The sequence below is a fragment of the Cibotium barometz genome, chromosome 56 (assembly GCF_041138505.1).
Source record: "Cibotium barometz isolate CiBa-2024 chromosome 56, ASM4113850v1, whole genome shotgun sequence".
Lineage (NCBI taxonomy): Eukaryota > Viridiplantae > Streptophyta > Polypodiopsida > Cyatheales > Cibotiaceae > Cibotium > Cibotium barometz.
In genome coordinates this window covers 20,672,349-20,679,194 of record NC_141101.1, presented here as the reverse complement: position 1 = coordinate 20,679,194, position 6,846 = coordinate 20,672,349, and the positions used below count along the sequence as shown (strand labels likewise).

Genomic DNA, 6,846 nt, shown 5'->3' with positions numbered 1-6,846 from the left:
GTAGTGGCTTTAGTCCCCATGGTTTCTATTGAATCAGAATCATCTTCAGGATCATTCATATACACGGGGTCGTCTCCTGTTCCTATGTTAGTCTTTGAACTAGGCTTGGAGCTTGTGGCATTAAGCGATCTCTTCCGCCGCGTTTTCTTTTTCTTTGCTCGAGCAATTGATGCACTATCCCTCTCTTCGAGAATGTAGTTTTGCTTTTGAAGCATTGACCGTGTAACTACATTCGCGGGTACAACGGGTGTGGTTCCTCGTGCCTGGTTGGTGACCTCAACCAAATTCAATGGCGTAATCTTGGGTGCACTAGGATTATGTGGACATTGAGCAATCAAATGATCTATGCCACAACGATTACATGTAAGTACCAGCATTCTCGATGGGCTCCCTTGATTCGGTTGCATTTGAGTAGCGATCTTCTGTAGCCTATTAGGACCCTCCGCTACACGATGCAGTCCACCACAATCGTAGCATTGAAGAGGTGGTCTCCTCGCCAAGGTATTAAGGTTTTGCCCTCTTGTGGGGCGAGAGCAGCCGCTTGATATACAGGCTTGACTTGCCCGAAATGATCCTCCATGTAGTACTGGGGAGTCATTTCAAATGTATCAATCCCATATATGGAGTAGTGGGGTCTATCTCCTCTTCACAATCCCCACACACACTATGTGACTCACAACCCATCTGGTTCATAGGGGTAATCCTTGGATGTGGAGGTTGTGGTCCTAGCACTGGCGGTGGTAACGGCACAGATTGGACTGCATTCGGGTTCCTTGGAACTATGTGCTGTGACGGTTGCTTGACAAGTGGTGCAGGCATCAGTGCGGGTACTTGAGGTGTGTTTGACCAGGCTAGTGGTGCCTGATTTGCCAACATATGCTTAAGTACTAGGCAATCCTTAGATTGATGGCCATACTTACCACATGCATTGCAATTCCCATTGAATTTAACTCTGAATGTGGGACATTCACTCGTGCTATGTGGTCCTAAGTAAACCGAACACCATTGTTGCTCTCTTCTTGGGTACATATGGCTATTTTGAGGAGCTCGATTACCCCTAAAGCATTCTTGGAGAGCCTTAGTAAGGTCGGTCACAGACATTTTGGATATCTTGAGCTCCTTGGCAATAGGTTTTACCGTCATTGGCTCATGCCCAGATACTTGCGAACTAACGGATTTTGTCTCCGAAGCCACCTTTTTACCTGCAATCATCAAGTTGTCTTCTAACTGGATTGCATTGACTGCTTCCCACGTTGTAAGACCTCTAATGACTAAGCCATTGTATATGTCCTCGTGGCGCAATCCGCGGATGAATCTATCGAGCAGTTGGTTGTTATTGAAGCGCTCATCTTCGGGAGTGCAGCGAGAATTTAGATGCTTCAATCGACTAATAAAGTCTCTCACCGACTCCCCTTCCTCGCGTTCAGCTTTTTGGAGTTGAGATGCTACTCCCCAAAGCACACCCTCACGTATGTATTCTTTCAAGAACAATCTCAATCCTTCATGCCATGCTAAAGCTGCACCTTCCAAGAAATCAGGAAGTATCTCTACTCGCTGCTCCAATGACCAACTTGCTATCCTACATGCTCGACTAAACTCTCGCAGGTAGGCCCATGGATCTTCTCCTTCACTTCCATGGAATACTGGAATGTTAAGCATCTTTGCAATTGGGAAAGAAATGCATAAGCCTTGGCACTTTGTTACAAGCACAATACTAACTTGTGACTATGAATCCATTCACAAATTCTTTCCACCATGTGGGAATAGGCTCTAGAATATGCTAGCACGGTTAGGTGGTGGTGCCAAGTGGCCCTAGGCATTGTAGACGTGGTAGTAAATAGTAGCACAAGAAGCTATGTAAACACAATGCCTAGCAACTTGAGGCTCCAAACAAGGAGGAGCAACCCTAGGTACAACCCTAGGTGCTGCTATGGCAACTTGAGGCTCCAAACAAGGAGGAGCAACCCTAGGTGCTGCTATAGCTTGGTAGCTTAATGCTCATGATGGTCATAGGGAGTTGAAGAAGGGGCATCGTAGATGCTGTAGATAGTAGCACAAGAAGCTACGTAAACACAATGCCTAGCAACTTCAGGATCCCAACAAGGAGGAGAAACCCTAGGTGCTGCTATAGCTTGGGCAGCTTAATGCTGGTGATGGTTAGAGGGAGTTCAAGAAGGGTAGAGCTTGGTGGTAGAAGATGGAGATGGTAATGGTGTTAAAAAATAGAGTATGAATAGGATGGGGATGGAGCAGAGAACAAGGAGGGAGAGCAAAGGCATTTAGGGGGGATGAAGGTAGAACTCCCTCCCAAATGCTTACTCACCGCACCAAAAATCCACATATGTAGATGATCTAATCAAACTCTCTAATGAAGATTAAAACTACTAAGGAAACGATAAGATAGGCTAAGCACTAAGGAAATGCTAAACAAGCCTAGATAGAGCATGGATAAGAGCACAAAACAAATGAAGCCAAAACTATGAGATTCATTTTCCATTCAAAAGGTAGGGTTTCTATACAACTTTAGGGCATCACCTCACCCACCTCTAATGTGTGCCATATACAAGTGCATATACCCTAGACCATCTATCCCATCTATAAGGTCTTTGTACTAAATTTCATCTTCTTGTGTCTATCTCGGTCCTCTAGTGGAGTGAAATGTTCTTTTTCCTTGTCTCTTTGATTCAAGTCACATGTTTTTTAGTATCAATCAAGCGTTTATCTTTGGTGTGAAGACGATGGAGCTATTATTGTTCAATTAGATGGTCCGTAAGTCTGGCTTAACATGTCCGTGGACGTGTGTGAAGCACCAAGACAAAAAGGAAGATAGCCTCTATAAAGAGAGGTGTTGAGAGTGTAAGGAATTTAGGGTTAGGTTTTCTTTTCGAGTTCTATAGGCTAAGGGAGAATGGGAGGTAGATACAAGGTGAGCTGTTAATAAAGCGCTCCTTCGACACACAACATGACTACATTGCAAGCATGTCGAGGCTATGGAAGCCAAATGTTACTTGATTGAGAGGTTACAGTGGAGAGATGTGCAGTGATGAGCCATAACAAAGATCAAGCTCAACAGACCAGAACGTGGGAGAGAGAGGTCTCTCTCTCATCTACCCTTGAGGCTTTTCACCATTTCACCATTCTCGGTGAAAAGCCTAAAAAGAAAAAGTGGTCAAACATGCCTCAACCATAGCAACAAACTAAAAAAATGACATGTCCTCAAAATGATGCCTTGCAAGCCTAAAAAGAAAAAGTGGTTGAGCATGCCTTGAGTTCTCTAGGCAGAGGGAGAAGGGGAGGTAGATGCAAGGTGAGTTGTTAGAGCAGAGGTTACTATGGGGAGATGTGCGGTGATGAGCTATAGTAGCAAAGATCAAGCTCAGCATACCAAAACGTGGGAGACATGTCTCTCTCTCTCATCTACCCTCGAGGCGTAAAACATTTCACCATTCTCGGTGAAAAGCCTAAAAAGAAAAAGTGGTCAAACATGCCTCAACCATAGAAGCAAACTAAAAAAATGACATGTCCTCAAAATGATGCCAAGCCTAAAAAGAAAAAGTGGTTGAGCATGCCTCAACCATAGCAACAAACTAAAAAAATGACATGTCCTCAAAATGATGCCAAGACTCTCCAAGGGCATCGATTCCTTTCATTTTGGACATCTCAGAAAGAGAGACACTTCACACATTAGAAGAAGAGAGAGAAACATCACATCTTAGGAAGAGAGAGAAACTTCACACCTCAGAGAGAGAGAGAGAGAGAGAGAGAACAAAAAAAGAGAGATTCTTTATTCTTGGAGACATAAACAGCTTATGACAAGACAATGAGCGTAATTTTCAGTTTTTGGTCTTTTGGTTTTGTTTTATTTAGGGGTGAGAGGGGGGGGGGGAGTGGGTTTGAAGAGAAGGGGGAAAACATGGGGGTTGACTGGCCAATGAGGGGAGGGGCCATAGAATTTAGCATTTCTGAGTCTCAGTGCATGGGTTTAGATGTGGTAGTAATGGCCTATCATTGGGCTGGCCCACCTCGTCCTCCTCATGGCTTATCGTGGGGGTGCTCCAAGGGTGAACAAGTAGCAGGCAAGCATGGGGGTAGTCAATGGGTGCCAATGGTTGTAGCATTGATGGGGGTTGTGCTTGGTGGCAACAATAGCTTGAAAGCAATGAGCCCAAGAAGCGTAGAGCTTGGTGGTAGAAGATGGAGATGGTAATAGTGTTAAAAAACAGAGATGAATAGGATGGGGAGAGAGCAAAGACCAAGGAGGGAGATCAGAGGCATTTGGGGGGAGGGAGTTACAACTCCCTCCCAAATGCTCACTCAACCCACTAGAAATCTACATTTGTAGATGATCTAATCGAACTCTTTAATGAAGATTGGAAATGCTAAGCAAAGCTAAACACTAAGGAAATGCTAAACAAGGCTAGGTAGAGCATGCACAAGAGCAGAAAACAGATGAAGCCAAAAACGATGAGATTCATTTTCCCTCTTCTTGGTCCTCTAGTAGAGTGGCCGGCTTAACATGTCCGCGGACGCGTGTGAAGCGCCCAGGCAAAAAGGAAGACAGCCTTTATAAAGAGAGGCGTTGACAGATCGATAAACTTAGGGTTAGGTTTTCTTTTCGAGTTTGTAGGCTGTGGGAGAAGGGGAGGTAGAAGCATGGTGAGCTGCCAGAGCACAGGTTGCTGTGGCGAGATGTGCGGTGATGAGCCATAGCAAAGATCAAGCTCAACAGACCAGAACGTGGGAGAGGGGTCTCTCTCTCTCACTTGCAGACTATCCCGCTGAACTGAGCACATTTCAGCCTCCTCCTCGTTCCGAGCATGTTGATTGTGAGTCCGCGTTAGACTTTGGATGACTGTCAGAGACGGGCATGGCGACGATGACTTTGCCGCTCCCTCTACTGATTTGTTGATCATGAGGATGTGGCTGGCATGAATCGAACCAATTACAATCTCGCCACTCTGAGCCCTGCCCCCTCCTACTTTCATCCTGCGAGCTTTCTTTTTTTTCTGTTAATTTGCCTTCGCTTCTTGAGGTGTTGCCACGCTGCTCTCTTTGTGTATGTCTGTGGTGTCAGTAGAAGCGCACAGCAATCATACCTCCAGATTTTTAACAAACGCTTACGATTCTCTTTCGATCGGCGTTTACCTGTCTACTGGAACACCTAAATTGCTATATTCTACTACATCCGAAGGCATCAGTCTTGCATCTCTCATATGCTCGAACATGATAGTGATGCCTTTGCTTGGTACATGGGTTCTCTGCTACTTACAATCTAGTCACAGAGTAATTTTCATGAACCCCAATTTTTATCTGTAAGCTTTCATACCCTCTTCGAAAGAACGATTGTGTGAGATAGGAGCTGTGAGGAAATCCTCAGCCAGTTTTTAAACGCCAGTTCTGCTTCTGAGTTTAACCCTTTGAAGAGAAACTGGTTCAAAATTTCTGAGCTCTTCAATCATATGATATGTCCCCTCGAGATCAGGCTTGGCAATGATTAAGCATGTTTTATCCGCGCTTCTGATTTCTCCGTGAAGCATAGCAAAACGATCTGGTTGATTTTCTTCGTATGAGCCAAGCGAGGTGTCTGAGGAGACACGCACATGTGGGCAATGTGCGTGTTTAAAAGGGTAGGAACTTTGCTCGCTTGTTTTTGTTTGGGGGGGTTTGGTGTCCCTGCTTCCATGGTTACAAAATTTGTTATAAGCTTTTGTAGAAAGGGTCCATGGTTGGAAGTCCATGAAGTAATTCGTGATTTTAAAAGAATCTTTCATTGAATATAGAGCATGGCTAATTCTTGGTTTGTGGTTGTGTAATTCACTTTAGCTTCATTGGGATTCTTGCTAGCTAACAAACATGGTAGTCAAATTAGATCCCTTGGATGTGCTAGCCTTTCATCCAATCAAAAAATTCGATGCACTAAATATTCACATGAAAGATTATTTTCTAGTATGGGGTATTTAGATAAGTGCACTTGTCAAGGTCTTCTAGAGCTCATTATTCCTTTTTTTGGTTTCAAAGACTACTAGTAGTCTATATAATGGCTTTGCAAACTTCACATAGAATATCATGAATCCTATGTAATACCCACTAATATGTTCCATGAATATCCTTGCACATCTGTGAAATAAGTAGATGAAGGTAATTTTAAAATAAACTTTGTTTTCTTTCCATTTGTGAAGTTATCATATTTAGAAATAGTGTCCTATTATAACTCCATGCTCTATCCAAAATTAGTATTATTTCATTAAATTGAAGGATATTCGATGCAATCAACATCTTAGAAATACCCTTTTGAAGCAAAGCTAGGTGATCTTTCCACTTAGAGTGAGCACACAAATCGTCATTGAGGACATTGTGCACGTAAGCTGTTGAAATGTTATCGGTGCATTGGTCAGTCTATAGGGCATATCCCCAATAGGCAAATGTGTCACCCACATAGTTTTAAATGTGGTTTGGCTATATAGATAAGTTGTCCATGAAATTGCAGGCTTCCTCACCAGCAACACTCTCTAAATGTGCTTAGTATACATCAATGGTCAATGACCTTTTTGCATGGTTGCACTAGTAACTCTCTCTAAATGTGCTTAGTATACATCAATGGGTAATGATCTTTTTGCATGGTTGCATTGACTTTTTCAAGCGTTTCTACCTTTGCTTGCATAATGGTAAATATTGGGATTTATCTAATAAGGTTTTGCCTCATAGGTCTTAATCCTTCTATGATAGGGATTATATGTTGTCCACCTGATGCGTACTCCCTTCATATCCAAAACATTGAAATTGGTAGCTTAGAAGCATGTAAAATCATCTAAAATAGATTAAAAAAACATTTAACCACTTGCATAA

The 6,846-nt window shown here is 43.2% G+C and overlaps 1 non-coding gene across 1 annotated transcript; it reads left to right on the top strand.

Moving 5' to 3' along the window:
• Nucleotides 1-5,485: 5,485 nt before the first annotated feature.
• On the top strand, nucleotides 5,486-5,574 carry LOC147607013 (small nucleolar RNA U36a). Its single transcript, XR_015264920.1, has one exon. It is a non-coding gene; the product is annotated as a small nucleolar RNA U36a (small nucleolar RNA).
• The last annotated feature ends 1,272 nt before the right edge of the window (nucleotides 5,575-6,846 follow it).